This window comes from Ranitomeya imitator, chromosome 1, assembly GCF_032444005.1.
Source record: "Ranitomeya imitator isolate aRanImi1 chromosome 1, aRanImi1.pri, whole genome shotgun sequence".
NCBI classification, from domain to species: domain Eukaryota; kingdom Metazoa; phylum Chordata; class Amphibia; order Anura; family Dendrobatidae; genus Ranitomeya; species Ranitomeya imitator.
Window position 1 is genome coordinate 21,448,222 of NC_091282.1, and position 21,158 is coordinate 21,469,379.

Sequence of the window (21,158 nt, forward strand, 5' to 3'; positions counted from 1 at the left end):
ACTCACTGTTCTGCTGGTGCAGTCACTGTGTACATACATTACTGATCCTGAGTTACATCCTGTATTATACCCCAGAGCTGCACTCACTATTCTGCTGGTGCAGTCACTGTGTACATACATTACATTACTGATCCTGAGTTACCTCCTGTATTATCCTCCAGAGCTGCACTCACTATTCTGCTGGTGCAGTCACTGTTTACATACAGGGGCTTCTCACTAAATTAGAATATCATCAAAAAGTTAATTTATTTCAGTTCTTCAATACAAAAAGTGAATCTCATATATTCTATAGAGTCATTACACACAGAGTGCTCTATTTCACGTTTTTATTTCTGTTAATGTTAATGGAGGGAAAAATGATAATGGAGGGAAAAATGGTAAAAAAATTCTCATTGGGGTCTGTTACAAACCCCCAAATATAACAGAAAGCATGGAAAGTCTACTTCTAAAGCAGATAGATGAAGCTGCAACCCATAATGAGGTCCTGGTTATGGGGGACTTTAACTACCCGGATATTAACTGGGAAACAGAAACCTGTGAAACCCATAAAGGCAACAGGTTTCTGCTAATAACCAAGAAAAATTATCTTTCACAATTGGTGCAGAATCCAACCAGAGGAGCAGCACTTTTAGACCTAATACTATCTAATAGACCTGACAGAATAACAAATCTGCAGGTGGTTGGGCATCTAGGAAATAGCGACCACAATATTGTGCAGTTTCACCTGTCTTTCACTAGGGGGACTTGTCAGGGAGTCACAAAAACATTCAACTTTAGGAAGGCAAAGTTTGAACAGCTTAGAGATGCCCTTAATCTGGTAGACTGGGACAATATCCTCAGAAATGAGAATACAGATAATAAATGGGAAATGTTTAAGAACATCCTAAATAGGCAGTGTAAGCGGTTTATACCTTGTGGGAATAAAAGGACTAGAAATAGGAAAAACCCAATGTGGCTAAACAAAGAAGTAAGACAGGCAATTAACAGTAAAAAGAAAGCATTTGCACTACTAAAGCAGGATGGCACCATTGAAGCTCTAAAAAACTATAGGGAGAAAAATACTTTATCTAAAAAACTAATTAAAGCTGCCAAAAAGGAAACAGAGAAGCACATTGCTAAGGAGAGTAAAACTAATCCCAAACTGTTCTTCAACTATATCAATAGTAAAAGAATAAAAACTGAAAATGTAGGCCCCTTAAAAAATAGTGAGGAAAGAATGGTTGTAGATGACGAGGAAAAAGCTAACATATTAAACACCTTCTTCTCCACGGTATTCACGGTGGAAAATGAAATGCTAGGTGAAATCCCAAGAAACAACGAAAACCCTATATTAAGGGTCACCAATCTAACCCAAGAAGAGGTGCGAAACCGGCTAAATAAGATTAAAATAGATAAATCTCCGGGTCCGGATGGCATACACCCACGAGTACTAAGAGAACTAAGTAATGTAATAGATAAACCATTATTTCTTATTTTTAGTGACTCTATAGCGACAGGGTCTGTTCCGCAGGACTGGCGCATAGCAAATGTGGTGCCAATATTCAAAAAGGGCTCTAAAAGTGAACCTGGAAATTATAGGCCAGTAAGTCTAACCTCTATTGTTGGTAAAATATTTGAAGGGTTTCTGAGGGATGTTATTCTGGATTATCTCAATGAGAATAACTGTTTAACTCCATATCAACATGGGTTTATGAGAAATCGCTCCTGTCAAACCAATCTAATCAGTTTTTATGAAGAGGTAAGCTATAGGCTGGACCACGGTGAGTCATTGGACGTGGTATATCTCGATTTTTCCAAAGCGTTTGATACCGTGCCGCACAAGAGGTTGGTACACAAAATGAGAATGCTTGGTCTGGGGGAAAATGTGTGTAAATGGGTTAGTAACTGGCTAAGTGATAGAAAGCAGAGGGTGGTTATAAATGGTATAGTCTCTAACTGGGTCGCTGTGACCAGTGGGGTACCGCAGGGGTCAGTATTGGGACCTGTTCTCTTCAACATATTCATTAATGATCTGGTAGAAGGTTTACACAGTAAAATATCGATATTTGCAGATGATACAAAGCTATGTAAAGCAGTTAATACAAGAGAAGATAGTATTCTGCTACAGATGGATCTGGATAAGTTGGAAACTTGGGCTGAAAGGTGGCAGATGAGGTTTAACAATGATAAATGTAAGGTTATACACATGGGAAGAGGGAATCAATATCACCATTACACACTGAACGGGAAACCACTGGGTAAATCTGACAGGGAGAAGGACTTGGGGATCCTAGTTAATGATAAACTTACCTGGAGCAGCCAGTGCCAGGCAGCAGCTGCCAAGGCAAACAGGATCATGGGGTGCATTAAAAGAGGTCTGGATACACATGATGAGAGCATTATACTGCCTCTGTACAAATCCCTAGTTAGACCGCACATGGAGTACTGTGTCCAGTTTTGGGCACCGGTGCTCAGGAAGGATATAATGGAACTAGAGAGAGTACAAAGGAGGGCAACAAAATTAATAAAGGGGATGGGAGAACTACAATACCCAGATAGATTAGCGAAATTAGGATTATTTAGTCTAGAAAAAAGACGACTGAGGGGCGATCTAATAACCATGTATAAGTATATAAGGGGACAATACAAATATCTCGCTGAGGATCTGTTTATACCAAGGAAGGTGACGGGCACAAGGGGGCATTCTTTGCGTCTGGAGGAGAGAAGGTTTTTCCACCAACATAGAAGAGGATTCTTTACTGTTATGGCAGTGAGAATCTGGAATTGCTTGCCTGAGGAGGTGGTGATGGCGAACACAGTCGAGGGGTTCAAGAGAGGCCTGGATGTCTTCCTGGAGCAGAACAATATTGTATCATACAATTATTAGGTTCTGTAAAAGGACGTAGATCTGGGGATTTATTATGATGGAATATAGGCTGAACTGGATGGACAAATGTCTTTTTTCGGCCTTACTAACTATGTTACTATGTTACTATGTAATGTTGATGATTATGGCTTACAGCCAATGAAAACTCAAAAGTCATTATCTCAGTAAATAGAATACTTCATATCACCAGCTTGAAAAGTGATTTTAAAATCCGAAATGTTTCCTACTGAAATGTATGTTCAGAAAATGCTCTCAGTACTTGGTCCTTTGGCCTCCATGCCACGCCACATTAATACAAAAGGAGCCCGACCAAGTATTGAGGGCATTTACTGAACATACATTTCAGTAGGACGACATTTCAGATTCTAAAATCATTTTTCAAACTGATGATATACATTATTCTAATTTACTGAGATAATGACTTTTGGGTTTTCATTGGCTGTAAGCCATAATCATCAACATTAACAGAAATAAACCCTTGGAATAGATCCCTCTGTGTGTAATGACTCTATATATGAGTGTCACTTTTTGTATTGAAGAACTGAAATAAATTCACTTGTTGATGATATTCTAATTTTTGTGTGCTGCACCTGTACATTACATTACTGATCCTGAGAGACAGAAGATACAGTGAGTAGTGTGAGATTTCAGCTCTGGAGGCTGCAGCATTTCTCTTGGTAGCAGAGGAGGCAGTGGTGATTATTGGGGTACTTGGCGGGATCACGCTTGGTAGACATGGCACAATGTCCCTGCCGTCTGTAGTGGCGGTGCGCTCGTCCTCGGTTGCCGAGCAGGATCTCATCTATTGTCTCCTCTGTCATCTCTGGTGTCAGCAGTGATGGCCACCCCTGCTGCTCGCTCTTCTCACCTCCTCTGTTCGCCGCCCTCAGAGGGGCCGACATGCAGCTCATCAGAGGATGGCCCATAGAGACATGTGACCTCACCGCTCAGCTCCCACAATGCACTTGTCCTGGCACATGGGCATGGAGCACGGGATCCTGGCAGTGCCCGCTGCTCACAAGCCTGGAGAAAAGCTAATAATGGAAAAAGTAATGAGCAAATCCCTACAGAAGGAAAGTCAATATACACATTGGGAGGGGGTCGTCCATGTGAGTTTACCATGTCTTCTGCCCCGCAGAGCGGAAGCAGACAGGGAAACGGAGGGGGTCGGATTACCCTGCGCTCCACGCTCCTTGTGGACTTCTATTCCAGCCCTTTGGCATTTCTAATTTAAATAGAGGTTCTTTCTGTAACTTGAGTGACACCTCGACCTGAAACCCAGAGCCGCCGGAAGCAAATCAGCATTCATGTACTAAGTGCAGCCCGGTCCAAGAGCAGCTACGGATATGTATTACCGTATACAGTGAGAGTATCAGTGACCGCAACATGTCACCCTGTGCGCACAATCCTAGAGACTAGAAATATACAGAACCAAGGCTGGAAACATAGGTAATACACAAAATATAGGCAATATAATACCGCCCCTACGTACAAGAATATAACTACTATAATACTGCTCCCATGTACAAGAAAATAACTACTATAATACTGCCCCCTATGTACAAGAATATAACTACTATAATACTGCTCCTATGTACAGTAATATAACTACCATAATACTGCTCCTATGTACAAGAATATAACTAATATAATACTGCTCCTATGTACAAGAATATAACTACTATAATACTGCCCCTTTGTACAAGAATATAACTACTATAATACTGCTCCTATAAACAATAATATAACTACTATAATACTGCTCCTATGTACAAGAATATAACTACTATAATACTGCCCCTATGTACAAGAATATAACTACTATAATACTGCTCCTATGTACAAGAAAATAACCACTATAATACTGCCCCTATGTACAAGAATATAACTACTATAATACTGCCCCTATGCACAAGAATATAACTACTATAATACTGCTCCTATGTGCAAGAATATAACTTCTATAATACTGCTCCTATGTACAAGAATATAACTACTTTAATACTGCTCCTATGTACAAGAATATAACTACTATAATACTGCTCCTATGTACAAGAATATAACTACTATAATACTGCTCCCTATGTACAAGAATATAGCTACTATAATACTGCCCCTATGTACAAGAATATAACTACTATAATACTGCTCCTATGTACAAGAATATAACTACTATAATACTGCTCCTATGTACAAGAATATAACTTCTATAATACTGCCCCTATGTACAAGAATATAACTACTGTAATACTGCTCTATGTACAAGAATATAACTACTATAATACTGCTCCTATATATGAGAATATAACTACTATAATACTGCTCCCTATGTACAAGAATATAACTACTATAATACTGCTCCCTATGTACAAGAATATAACTACTATAATACTGCCCCTATGTACAAGAATATAACTACTATAATACTGCTCCTATGTACAAGAATATAGCTACTATTATACTGCTCATATGTACAAGAATATAACTACTATAATACTGCTCCTATGTACAAGAATATAACTATTATAATACTGCTCCTATGTACAAGAATATAACTACAATAATACTACCCCTATGTACAAGAATATAACTACTATAATACTGCCCCTATGTACAAGAATATAACTACTATAATACTGCTCCTATATATAAGAATATAACTACTATAATACTGCCCCTATACACAAGAATATAACTACTATAATACTGCCCCTATGTACAAGAATATAACTACTATAATACTGCCCCTATATACAAGAATATAACTACTATAATACTGCTCCTATATATAAGAATATAACTACTATAATACTGCCCCTATACACAAGAATATAACTACTATAATACTGCCCCTATGTACTAGAATATAACTACTATAATACTGCCCCTATGTACAAGAATATAACTACTATAATACTGCCCCTATGTACAAGAATATAACTACTATAATACTGTCCCTATGTACAAGAATATAACTACTATAATACTGCTCCTATGTACAAGAATATAACTACTACTATAATACTGCCCCCTATGTACAAGAATATAACTGCTATAATACTGCTCCTATGTGCAAGAATATAACTACTATAATACTGCCCCTATGTACAAGAATATAACTATTATAATACTGCTCCTATGTACAAGAATATAACTACTATAATACTGCCCCTATGTATAAGAATATAACTACTATAATACTGCTCCTATGTACAAGAATATAACTACTATAATACTGCCCCCTATATACAAGAATATAACTACTATAATACTGCTCCTATGTACAAGAATATAACTATTATAATACTGCTCCTATGTACAAGAATATAACTACAATAATACTACCCCTATGTACAAGAATATAACTACTATAATACTGCCCCTATGTACAAGAATATAACTACTATAATACTGCCCCCTATGTACAAGAATATAACTACTATAATACTGCCCCTATGTACAAGAATATAACTACTATAATACTGCTCCTATGTACAAGAATATAACTACTACTATAATACTGCCCCCTATGTACAAGAATATAACTGCTATAATACTGCTCCTATGTGCAAGAATATAACTACTATAATACTGCCCCTATGTACAAGAATATAACTATTATAATACTGCTCCTATGTACAAGAATATAACTACTATAATACTGCCCCTATGTATAAGAATATAACTACTATAATACTGCTCCTATGTACAAGAATATAACTACTATAATACTGCCCCCTATATACAAGAATATAACTACTATAATACTGCTCCTATGTACAAGAATATAACTACTATAATACTGCTCCTATGTACAAGAATATAACTACTATAATACTGCCCCCTATGTACAAGAATATAACTACTATAATACTGCCCCCTATGTACAAGAATATAACTACTATAATACTGCCCCTATGTACAAGAATATAACTACTATAATACTGCTCCTATAAACAATAATATAACTACTATAATACTGCTCCTATGTACAAGAATATAACTACTATAATACTGCCCCTATGTACAAGAATATAACTACTATAATACTGCTCCTATGTACAAGAATATAACCACTATAATACTGCCCCTATGTACAAGAATATAACTACTATAATACTGCCCCTATGTATAAGAATATAACTACTATAATACTGCTCCTATGTGCAAGAATATAACTACTATAATACTGCCCCTATGTACAAGAATATAACTATTATAATACTGCTCCTATGTACAAGAATATAACTACTATAATACTGCCCCCTATGTACAAGAATATAACTACTATAATACTGCCCCCTATGTACAAGAATATAACTACTATAATACTGCTCCTATGTACAAGAATATAACTACTATAATACTGCCCCTATGTACAAGAATATAACTGCTATAATACTGCCCCTATGTACAAGAATATAACTACTATAATACTGCTCCTATGTACAAGAATATAACTACTATAATACTGCCCATATGTACAAGAATATAGCTACCATAATACTGCTCCTATGTACAAGAATATAACTACTATAATACTGCTCCTATGTACAAGAATATAGCTACTATAATACTGCCCCCTATGTACAAGAATATAACTACTATAATACTGCCCCCTATGTACAAGAATATAACTACTATAATACTGCCCATATGTACAAGAATATAGCTACCATAATACTGCTCCTATGTACAAGAATATAACTACTATAATACTGCTCCTATGTACAAGAATATAACTACTATAATACTGCTCCTATGTACAAGAATATAACTACTATAATACTGCTCCTATGTACAAGAATATAACTGATATAATACTGCTCCTATGTACAAGAATATAACTACTATAATACTGCCCCCTATGTACAAGAATATAACTAATATAATACTGCCCCTATGTACAAGAATATAACTACTATAATACTGCTCCTATGTACAAGAATATAACTGCTATAATACTGCTCCTATGTACAAGAATATAACTACTATAATACTGCTCCTATGTACAAGAATATAACTATTATAATACTGCTCCTATGTGCAAGAATATAACTGCTATAATACTGCTCCTATGTACAAGAATATAACTACTATAATACTGCCCCCTATGTACAAGAATATAACTACTATAATACTGCCCCTATGTACAAGAATATAACTATTATAATACTGCTCCTATGTACAAGAATATAACTACTATAATACTGCCCCCTATGTACAAGAATATAACTACTATAATACTGCCCCCTATGTACAAGAATATAACTACTATAATACTGCTCCTATGTACAAGAATATAACTACTATAATACTGCCCCTATGTACAAGAATATAACTGCTATAATACTGCCCCTATGTACAAGAATATAACTACTATAATACTGCTCCTATGTACAAGAATATAACTACTATAATACTGCCCATATGTACAAGAATATAGCTACCATAATACTGCTCCTATGTACAAGAATATAACTACTATAATACTGCTCCTATGTACAAGAATATAGCTACTATAATACTGCCCCCTATGTACAAGAATATAACTACTATAATACTGCCCCCTATGTACAAGAATATAACTACTATAATACTGCCCATATGTACAAGAATATAGCTACCATAATACTGCTCCTATGTACAAGAATATAACTACTATAATACTGCTCCTATGTACAAGAATATAACTACTATAATACTGCTCCTATGTACAAGAATATAACTACTATAATACTGCTCCTATGTACAAGAATATAACTGATATAATACTGCTCCTATGTACAAGAATATAACTACTATAATACTGCCCCCTATGTACAAGAATATAACTAATATAATACTGCCCCTATGTACAAGAATATAACTACTATAATACTGCTCCTATGTACAAGAATATAACTGCTATAATACTGCTCCTATGTACAAGAATATAACTACTATAATACTGCTCCTATGTACAAGAATATAACTATTATAATACTGCTCCTATGTGCAAGAATATAACTGCTATAATACTGCTCCTATGTACAAGAATATAACTACTATAATACTGCCCCCTATGTACAAGAATATAACTACTATAATACTGCCTCTATGTACAAGAATATAACTACTATAATACTGCCCCTATGTACAAGAATATAACTGCTATAATACTGCCCCTATGTACAAGAATATAACTACTATAATACTGCTCCTATGTACAAGAATATAACTACTATAATACTGCCCATATGTACAAGAATATAGCTACCATAATACTGCTCCTATGTACAAGAATATAACTACTATAATACTGCTCCTATGTACAAGAATATAACTACTATAATACTGCCCCTATGTACAAGAATATAACTACTATAATACTGCTCATATGTACAAGAATATAACTACTATAATACTGCCCCTATGTACAAGAATATAACTACTATAATACTGCCTCTATGTACAAGAATATAACTACTATAATACTGCCCCTATGTACAAGAATATAACTGCTATAATACTGCCCCTATGTACAAGAATATAACTACTATAATACTGCCCCTATGTACAAGAATATAACTACTATAATACTGCCCCCTATGTGCAAGAATATAACTACTATAATACTGCCCCTATGTGCAAGAATATAACTACTATAATACTGCTCCTATGTACAAGAATATAACTACTACTATAATACTGCCCCCTATGTACAAGAATGTAACTGCTATAATACTGCTCCTATGTGCAAGAATATAACTACTATAATACTGCCCCTATGTACAAGAATATAACTATTATAATACTGCTCCTATGTACAAGAATATAACTACTATAATACTGCCCCCTATGTACAAGAATATAACTACTATAATACTGCCCCCTATGTACAAGAATATAACTACTATAATACTGCTCCTATGTACAAGAATATAACTACTATAATACTGCTCCTATGTACAAGAATATAACTACTATAATACTGCTCCTATGTACAAGAATATAACTACTATAATACTGCTCCTATGTACAAGAATATAACTACTATAATACTGCTCCTATGTACAAGAATATAACTACTATAATACTGTCCCCTATGTACAAGAATATAACTACTATAATACTGCCCCTATGTACAAGAATATAACTACTATAATACTGCTCCTATGTACAAGAATATAACTGCTATAATACTGCTCCTATGTACAAGAATATAACTACTATAATACTGCCCCCTATGTACAAGAATATAACTACTATAATACTGCCTCTATGTACAAGAATATAACTACTATAATACTGCCCATATGTACAAGAATATAGCTACCATAATACTGCTCCTATGTACAAGAATATAACTACTATAATACTGCTCCTATGTACAAGAATATAGCTACTATAATACTGCCCCCTATGTACAAGAATATAACTACTATAATACTGCCTCTATGTACAAGAATATAACTACTATAATACTGCCCCTATGTACAAGAATATAACTGCTATAATACTGCCCCTATGTACAAGAATATAACTACTATAATACTGCTCCTATGTACAAGAATATAACTACTATAATACTGCCCATATGTACAAGAATATAGCTACCATAATACTGCTCCTATGTACAAGAATATAACTACTATAATACTGCTCCTATGTACAAGAATATAACTACTATAATACTGCCCCTATGTACAAGAATATAACTACTATAATACTGCTCATATGTACAAGAATATAACTACTATAATACTGCCCCTATGTACAAGAATATAACTACTATAATACTGCTCCTATGTACAAGAATATAACTACTATAATACTGCTCCTATGTACAAGAATATAACTATTATAATACTGCTCCTATGTACAAGAATATAACTGCTATAATACTGCTCCTATGTACAAGAATATAACTACTATAATACTGCCCCCTATGTACAAGAATATAACTACTATAATACTGCCTCTATGTACAAGAATATAACTACTATAATACTGCCCCTATGTACAAGAATATAACTGCTATAATACTGCCCCTATGTACAAGAATATAACTACTATAATACTGCTCCTATGTACAAGAATATAACTACTATAATACTGCCCATATGTACAAGAATATAGCTACCATAACACTGCTCCTATGTACAAGAATATAACTACTATAATACTGCTCCTATGTACAAGAATATAACTACTATAATACTGCCCCTATGTACAAGAATATAACTACTATAATACTGCTCATATGTACAAGAATATAACTACTATAATACTGCCCCCTATGTACAAGAATATAACTACTATAATACTGCCCATATGTACAAGAATATAGCTACCATAATACTGCTCCTATGTACAAGAATATAACTACTATAATACTGCTCCTATGTACAAGAATATAACTACTATAATACTGCTCCTATGTACAAGAATATAACTGCTATAATACTGCTCCTATGTACAAGAATATAACTGCTATAATACTGCTCCTATGTACAAGAATATAACTACTATAATACTGCCCCTATGTACAAGAATATAACTACTATAATACTGCCCCTATGTACAAGAATATAACTACTATAATACTGCTCCTATGTACAAGAATATAACTGCTATAATACTGCTCCTATGTACAAGAATATAACTGCTATAATACTGCTCTTATGTACAAGAATATAACTACTATAATACTGCCCCCTATGTACAAGAATATAACTACTATAATACTGCTCTTATGTACAAGAATATAACTACTATAATACTGCCCCCTATGTACAAGAATATAACTACTATAATACTGCCCCTATGTACAAGAATATAACTACTATAATACTGCCCCTATGTACAAGAATATAACTATTATAATACTGCCCCTATGTACAAGAATATAACTACTATAATACTGCTCCCATGTACAAGAATATAACTACTATAATACTGCTCCTATGTACAAGAATATAACTATTATAATACTGCTCCTATGTACAAGAATATAACTACTATAATACTGCCCCCTATGTACAAGAATATAACTACTATAATACTGCCTCTATGTACAAGAATATAACTACTATAATACTGCCCCTATGTATAAGAATATAACCAATATAATACTGCTCCTATGTATAAGAATATAACCAATATAATACTGCTCCCAGCTTGTTGCGGTCAACTTTGGTTGGTTGATGACATTTACGTTGTGCATTAATCCATTCTATGATTTTTTCTTTGCTGTTGCCTCTTTCTTACTATATTTGCTAAGCAAACTTGCATGCAAAGATTCCCACGTCAGCGGCTCAGACTCGTTCCTGGACTCCTCCTGGGGGGCACAGATTTATTGGGGCACGTATCACATTCCGGCTCCGCTCCATATACAGCGAGGAGCGATATAAATAATGCGCACGTTGTGCTGGGTGATATGAAGCAGTGCGGCTCCCAGGATTCGCACCTGTTCACATCTGGCCTGATGGAGTTTTCGCTGAGATTCTGATACATTGTTTTCTGCACTTTGTTCCATTTATTGGAATGGGTGAAAACGAATAAAAGCAATAACGGAGACAATCGGCAGCACGTGCTGGAGACTGCAGGCGCCTCGCTCGCTCTGCGGGGGCTGTACAATCCTGCAGTTGCTCCATATATGAACAAACCCTTAGCTTAGTTTTTGTATGGAAAGGATAGATACCCAGCTAAGCAGTATCCCATGATGAGCTTAGATACAGGGGCTCAGCAGATGTTATTGATTAGATACAATATCTCAGCAGCATGTTTGAGAAGTCAGGTAATTGTGCTGCGCACACCGGGTATTATTATGTAGGAGGTGATGTGAAGCTGTTTTCGGGGCAGCTTGCGGTGTGAGTGGTGCGGTACGGTACACGCAGGATTGTTTCCGGTCTCGCTGGTTTCCATCATTTGACTTTCGCAGACAAATATTTACTGATGTCAAATACCGAAACAAATCCTTGTTATTGTTTAAAAATCCCCTCTACCTGTTCAATGTGGGGGAGGGGAAGCGAGGTGTCACCGTCACTTACCCCGGCCGCCCACAGGGGGCGCTGTGTCACTGATGGCTGCCCATTATATGTATCACAGTGCCCCAGATACCCCCATGTGACTGATAGGGGGAGCACTGTAACTGCACTACTTATGGGGGAGCACTGTGACTATCCTTATTATGGGGGAGCACTGTGACTATCTTTATTATGGGGTATTGTGTCTGATACTGATACGGGGAGCACTGTGATTATCCTTATTATGGGGTATTGTGTCTGGCACTGATAGGGGGAGCACTGTGACTATCCTTATTATGGGGTATTGTGTCTGGCACTGATAGGGGGAGCACTGTGACTATCCTTATTATGGGGTATTGTGTCTGGCACTGATAGGGGGAGCACTGTAACTATCCTTATTATGGGGTATTGTGTCTGACACTGAAACGGGGAGCACTGTAACTATCCTTATTATGGTGTATTGTGTCTGGCACTGATAGGAGGAGCACTGTGACTATCCTTATTATGGGGTATTGTGTCTGGCACTGATAGTTGAGCACTGTGACTATCCTTATTATGGGGTGTTGTGTCTGGCACTGATAGGATGAGCACTGTGACTATCCTTATTATGGGGTATTGTGTCTGGCACTGATAGGAGGAGCACTGTGACTCCTTAATATGGGGTATTGTGTCTGGCACTGATAGGAGAAGCGCTGTGACTATCCTTATTATGGGGTATTGTGTCTGGCACTGATAGGAGGAGCACTGTGACTATCCTTATTATGGGGTATTGTGTCTGGCACTGATAGGGAGAGCACTGTCACTATCCTTATTATGGGGTATTGTGTCTGGCACTGATAGGATGAGCACTGTAACTATCCTTATTATGGGGTATTGTGTCTGGCACTGATAGGGAGAGCACTGTCACTATCCTTATTATGGGGTATTATGTCTGGCACTGATAGGATGAGCACTGTAACTATCCTTATTATGGTGTATTGTGTCTGGCACTCATAGGGGGAGCACTGTGACTATCCTTATTATGGGGTATTGTGTCTGGCACTGATAGGAGGAGCACTGTGACTATCCTTATTATGAGGTATTGTGTCTGGCACTGATAGGAGGAGCACTGTGACTATCCTTATTATGGGGTATTGTGTCTGGCACTGATAGGAGGAGCACTGTGACTATCCTTATTATGGGGTCTTGTGTCTGGCACTGATAGGAGGAGCACTGTGACTATCCTTATTATGGGGTATTGTGTCTGGCACTGATAGGAGGAGCACTGTGACTATCCTTATTATGGGGTATTGTGTCTGGCACTGATAGGGGGAGCACTGTCGCTATCCTTATTATGGGGTCTTGTGTCTGGCACTGATAGCAGGAGCACTGTGACTATCCTTATTATGGGGGTATTGTGTCTGGCACTGATAGGAGGAGCACTGTGACTATCCTTATTATGGGGTCTTGTGTCTGACACTGATAGGAGGAGCACTGTGACTATCCTTATTATGGGTTATTGTGTCTGGCTCTGATAGGAGGAGCACTGTGACTATCCTTATTATGGGGTATTGTGTCTGGCACTGATAGGAGGAGCACTGTGACTCCTTATTATGGGGTCTTGTATCTGCCACTGATAGGAGGAGCACTGTGACTATCCTTATTATGGGGTATTGTGTCTGGCACTGATAGGGGAGCACTGTGACTATCCTTATTATGGGGTATTGTGTCTGGCACTGATAGGAGGAGCACTGTGACTATCCTTATTATGGGGTATTGTGTCTGGCACTGATAAGAGGAGCACTGTGACTCCTTATTATGGGGTATTGTGTCTGGCACTGATAGTTGAGCACTGTGACTATCCTTATTATGGGGTGTTGTGTCTGGCACTGATAGGATGAGCACTGTGACTATCCTTATTATGGGGTATTGTGTCTGGCACTGATAGGAGGAGCACTGTGACTATCCTTATTATGGGGTATTGTGTCTGGCACTGATAGGGGGAGCACTGTGACCATCCTTATTATGGGGTCTTGTGTCTGGCACTGATAGGGGGAGCACTGTCACTATCCTTATTATGGGGTATTGTGTCTGGCACTGATAGGATGAGCACTGTAACTATCCTTATTATGGTGTATTGTGTCTGGCACTGATAGGAGGAGCACTGTGACTATCCTTATTATGGGGTATTGTGTCTGGCACTGATAGGGAGAGCACTGTCACTATCCTTATTATGGGGTATTATGTCTGGCACTGATAGGATGAGCACTGTAACTATCCTTATTATGGTGTATTGTGTCTGGCACTCATAGGGGGAGCACTGTGACTATCCTTATTATGGGGTATTGTGTCTGGCACTGATAGGAGGAGCACTGTGACTATCCTTATTATGAGGTATTGTGTCTGGCACTGATAGGAGGAGCACTGTGACTATCCTTATTATGGGGTATTGTGTCTGGCACTGATAGGAGGAGCACTGTGACTATCCTTATTATGGGGTCTTGTGTCTGGCACTGATAGGAGGAGCACTGTGACTATCCTTATTATGGGGTATTGTGTCTGGCACTGATAGGAGGAGCACTGTGACTATCCTTATTATGGGGAATTGTGTCTGGCACTGATAGGGGGAGCACTGTCGCTATCCTTATTATGGGGTTTTGTGTCTGGCACTGATAGCAGGAGCACTGTGACTATCCTTATTATGGGGGTATTGTGTCTGGCACTGATAGGAGGAGCACTGTGACTATCCTTATTATGGGGTCTTGTGTCTGACACTGATAGGAGGAGCACTGTGACTATCCTTATTATGGGTTATTGTGTCTGGCTCTGATAGGAGGAGCACTGTGACTATCCTTATTATGGGGTATTGTGTCTGGCACTGATAGGAGGAGCACTGTGACTCCTTATTATGGGGTCTTGTATCTGCCACTGATAGGAGGAGCACTGTGACTATCCTTATTATGGGGTATTGTGTCTGGCACTGATAGGGGAGCACTGTGACTATCCTTATTATGGGGTATTGTGTCTGGCACTGATAGGGAGAGCACTGTCACTATCCTTATTATGGGGTATTATGTCTGGCACTGATAGGATGAGCACTGTAACTATCCTTATTATGGTGTATTGTGTCTGGCACTCATAGGGGGAGCACTGTGACTATCCTTATTATGGGGTATTGTGTCTGGCACTGATAGGAGGAGCACTGTGACTATCCTTATTATGAGGTATTGTGTCTGGCACTGATAGGAGGAGCACTGTGACTATCCTTATTATGGGGTATTGTGTCTGGCACTGATAGGAGGAGCACTGTGACTATCCTTATTATGGGGTCTTGTGTCTGGCACTGATAGGAGGAGCACTGTGACTATCCTTATTATGGGGTATTGTGTCTGGCACTGATAGGAGGAGCACTGTGACTATCCTTATTATGGGGTATTGTGTCTGGCACTGATAGGGGGAGCACTGTCGCTATCCTTATTATGGGGTTTTGTGTCTGGCACTGATAGCAGGAGCACTGTGACTATCCTTATTATGGGGGTATTGTGTCTGGCACTGATAGGAGGAGCACTGTGACTATCCTTATTATGGGGTCTTGTGTCTGACACTGATAGGAGGAGCACTGTGACTATCCTTATTATGGGTTATTGTGTCTGGCTCTGATAGGAGGAGCACTGTGACTATCCTTATTATGGGTTATTGTGTCTGGCTCTGATAGGAGGAGCACTGTGACTCCTTATTATGGGGTCTTGTATCTGCCACTGATAGGAGGAGCACTGTGACTATCCTTATTATGGGGTATTGTGTCTGGCTCTGATAGGAGGAGCACTGTGACTATCCTTATTATGGGGTATTGTGTCTGGCACTGATAGGAGGAGCACTGTGACTCCTTATTATGGGGTCTTGTATCTGCCACTGATAGGAGGAGCACTGTGACTATCCTTATTATGGGGTATTGTGTCTGGCACTGATAGGGGAGCACTGTGACTATCCTTATTATGGGGTATTGTGTCTGGCACTGATAGGAGGAGCACTGTGACTATCCTTATTATGGGGTATTGTGTCTGGCACTGATAAGAGGAGCACTGTGACTCCTTATTATGGGGTATTGTGTCTGGCACTGATAGTTGAGCACTGTGACTATCCTTATTATGGGGTGTTGTGTCTGGCACTGATAGGATGAGCACTGTGACTATCCTTATTATGGGGTATTGTGTCTGGCACTGATAGGAGGAGCACTGTGACTATCCTTATTATGGGGTATTGTGTCTGGCACTGATAGGGGGAGCACTGTGACCATCCTTATTATGGGGTCTTGTGTCTGGCACTGATAGGGGGAGCACTGTCACTATCCTTATTATGGGGTATTGTGTCTGGCACTGATAGGATGAGCACTGTAACTATCCTTATTATGGTGTATTGTGTCTGTCACTGATAGGAGGAGCACTGTGACTATCCTTATTATGGGGTATTGTGTCTGGCACTGATAGGGAGAGCACTGTCACTATCCTTATTATGGGGTATTATGTCTGGCACTGATAGGATGAGCACTGTAACTATCCTTATTATGGTGTATTGTGTCTGGCACTCATAGGGGGAGCACTGTGACTATCCTTATTATGGGGTATTGTGTCTGGCACTGATAGGAGGAGCACTGTGACTATCCTTATTATGGGGTATTGTGTCTGGCACTGATAGGAGGAGCACTGTGACTATCCTTATTATGGGGTCTTGTGTCTGGCACTGATAGGAGGAGCACTGTGACTATCCTTATTATGGGGTATTGTGTCTGGCACTGATAGGAGGAGCACTGTGACTATCCTTATTATGGGGAATTGTGTCTGGCACTGATAGGGGGAGCACTGTCGCTATCCTTATTATGGGGTTTTGTGTCTGGCACTGATAGCAGGAGCACTGTGACTATCCTTATTATGGGGGTATTGTGTCTGGCACTGATAGGAGGAGCACTGTGACTATCCTTATTATGGGGTCTTGTGTCTGACACTGATAGGAGGAGCACTGTGACTATCCTTATTATGGGTTATTGTGTCTGGCTCTGATAGGAGGAGCACTGTGACTATCCTTATTATGGGGTATTGTGTCTGGCACTGATAGGAGGAGCACTGTGACTCCTTATTATGGGGTCTTGTATCTGCCACTGATAGGAGGAGCACTGTGACTATCCTTATTATGGGGTATTGTGTCTGGCACTGATAGGGGAGCACTGTGACTATCCTTATTATGGGGTATTGTGTCTGGCACTGATAGGGAGAGCACTGTCACTATCCTTATTATGGGGTATTATGTCTGGCACTGATAGGATGAGCACTGTAACTATCCTTATTATGGTGTATTGTGTCTGGCACTCATAGGGGGAGCACTGTGACTATCCTTATTATGGGGTATTGTGTCTGGCACTGATAGGAGGAGCACTGTGACTATGCTTATTATGAGGTATTGTGTCTGGCACTGATAGGAGGAGCACTGTGACTATCCTTATTATGGGGTAATGTGTCTGGCACTGATAGGAGGAGCACTGTGACTATCCTTATTATGGGGTCTTGTGTCTGGCACTGATAGGAGGAGCACTGTGACTATCCTTATTATGGGGTATTGTGTCTGGCACTGATAGGAGGAGCACTGTGACTATCCTTATTATGGGGTATTGTGTCTGGCACTGATAGGGGGAGCACTGTCGCTATCCTTATTATGGGGTTTTGTGTCTGGCACTGATAGCAGGAGCACTGTGACTATCCTTATTATGGGGGTATTGTGTCTGGCACTGATAGGAGGAGCACTGTGACTATCCTTATTATGGGGTCTTGTGTCTGACACTGATAGGAGGAGCACTGTGACTATCCTTATTATGGGTTATTGTGTCTGGCTCTGATAGGAGGAGCACTGTGACTATCCTTATTATGGGTTATTGTGTCTGGCTCTGATAGGAGGAGCACTGTGACTCCTTATTATGGGGTCTTGTATCTGCCACTGATAGGAGGAGCACTGTGACTATCCTTATTATGGGGTATTGTGTCTGGCACTGATAGGGGAGCACTGTGACTATCCTTATTATTGGGTATTGTGGCTGGCACTGATAGGAGGAGCACTGTGACTATCCTTATTATGGGGTATTGTGTCTGGCACTGATAAGAGGAGCACTGTGACTCCTTATTATGGGGTATTGTGTCTGGCACTGATAGTTGAGCACTGTGACTATCCTTATTATGGGGTGTTGTGTCTGGCACTGATAGGATGAGCACTGTGACTATCCTTATTATGGGGTATTGTGTCTGGCACTGATAGGAGGAGCACTGTGACTATCCTTATTATGGGGTATTGTGTCTGGCACTGATAGGGGGAGCACTGTGACCATCCTTATTATGGGGTCTTGTGTCTGGCACTGATAGGGGGAGCACTGTGACTGTCCTTATTATGGGGTCTTGTGTCTGGCACTGATAGGGGGAGCACTGTGACTATCCTTATGGGGTATTGTGTCTGGCACTGATTGGAGGAGCACTGTGACTATCCTTATTATGGGGTATTGTGTCTGGCACTGATAGGGGGTGCACTGTGACTATCCTTATTATGGGGTATTGTGTCTGGCACTGATAGGAGGAGCACTGTGACTATCCTTATTATGGGGTATTGTGTCTGGCACTGATAGGGGGAGCACTGTGACTATCCTTATTATGGGGTATTGTGTCTGACACTGATAGGAGGAGCACTGTGACTATCCTTATTATGGGATATTGTGTCTGGCACTGATAGGGGGAGCACTGTGACTGTCCTTATTATGGGGTCTTGTGTCTGGCACTGATAGGGGGAGCACTGTGACTATCCTTATTATGGGGTATTGTGTCTGGCACTGATAGGGAGAGCACTGTGACTATCCTTATTATGGGGTATTGTGTCTGGCACTGATAGGTGGAGCACTGTGACTATCCTTATTATGGGGTCTTGTGTCTGGCACTGATAGGAGGAGCACTGTGACTATCCTTGTTATGGGGTATTGTGTCTGGCACTGATAGGAGGAGCACTTTCACTATCCTTATTATGGGGTATTGTGTCTGGCACTGATAGGGGGAGCACTGTGACTATCCTTATTATGGGGTCTTGTGTCAGGCACTGATAGGAGGAGCACTGTGACTATCCTTATTATGGTGGTATTGTGTCTGGCACTGATAGGGGGAGCACTGTGACTATCCTTATTATGGGGTCTTCTGTCTGAAACTGATAGGAGGAGCACTGTGACTATCCTTATTATGGGTTATTGTGTCTGGCACTGATAGGAGGAGCACTGCGACTATCCTTATTATGGGGTATTGTGTCTGGCACTGATAGGAGGAGCACTGTGACTCCTTATTATGGGGTCTTGTGTCTGGCACTGATAGGAGGAGCACTGTGACTATCCTTATTATGGGGTCTTGTGTCTGGCACTGATAGGGGGAGCACTATGACTATCCTTATTATGGGGTATTGTGTCTGGCACTGATAGGGAGAGCACTGTGACTATCCTTATTATGGGGTATTGTGTCTGGCACTGATAGGTGGAGCACTGTGACTATCCTTATTATGGGGTCTTGTGTCTGGCACTGATAGGAGTAGCACTGTGACTATCCTTGTTATGGGGTATTGTGTCTGGCACTGATCGGAGGAGCACTTTCACTATCCTTATTATGGGGTATTGTGTCTGGCACTGATAGGGGGAGCACTGTGACTATCCTTATTATGGGGTCTTGTGTCTGGCACTGATAGGGGGAGCACTGTGACTATCCTTATTATGGGGTCTTCTGTCTGACACTGATAGGAGGAGCACTGTGACTATCCTTATTATGGGGTATTGTGTCTGGCACTGATAGGAGGAGCACTGTGACTCCTTATTATGGGGTCTTGTGTCTGGCACTGATAGGAGGAGCACTGTGACTATCCTTATTATGGGGTCTTGTGTCTGACACTGATAGGAGGAGCACTGTGACTATCCTTATTATTAGGTATTGTGTCTGGCACTGATAGGGGGAGCACTGTGACTATCCTTATTATGGGGGTATTATGTCTGGCACTGATAGGGGGAGCAGTGTGACTATCCTTATTATGGGGTCTTGTGTCTGACACTGATAGGAGGAGCACTGTGACTATCCTTATTATGGGTTATTGTGTCTGGCACTGATAGGAGGAGCACTGTGACTATCCTTATTATGGGGTATTGTGTCTGGCACTGATAGGAGGAGCACTGTGACTCCTTATTATGGGGTCTTGTGTCTGGCACTGATAGGAGGAGCACTGTGACTATCCTTATTATGGGGTCC

At 39.6% G+C, this 21,158-nt stretch overlaps 1 protein-coding gene across 1 annotated transcript in view; it reads left to right on the forward strand.

The window, feature by feature from the left end:
• The window catches only part of ARID3C (AT-rich interaction domain 3C), a 234,885-nt gene that overhangs the window by 147,296 nt on the left and 66,431 nt on the right, over positions 1-21,158 (forward strand). The gene's annotated exons all lie outside the window — the stretch shown is intronic.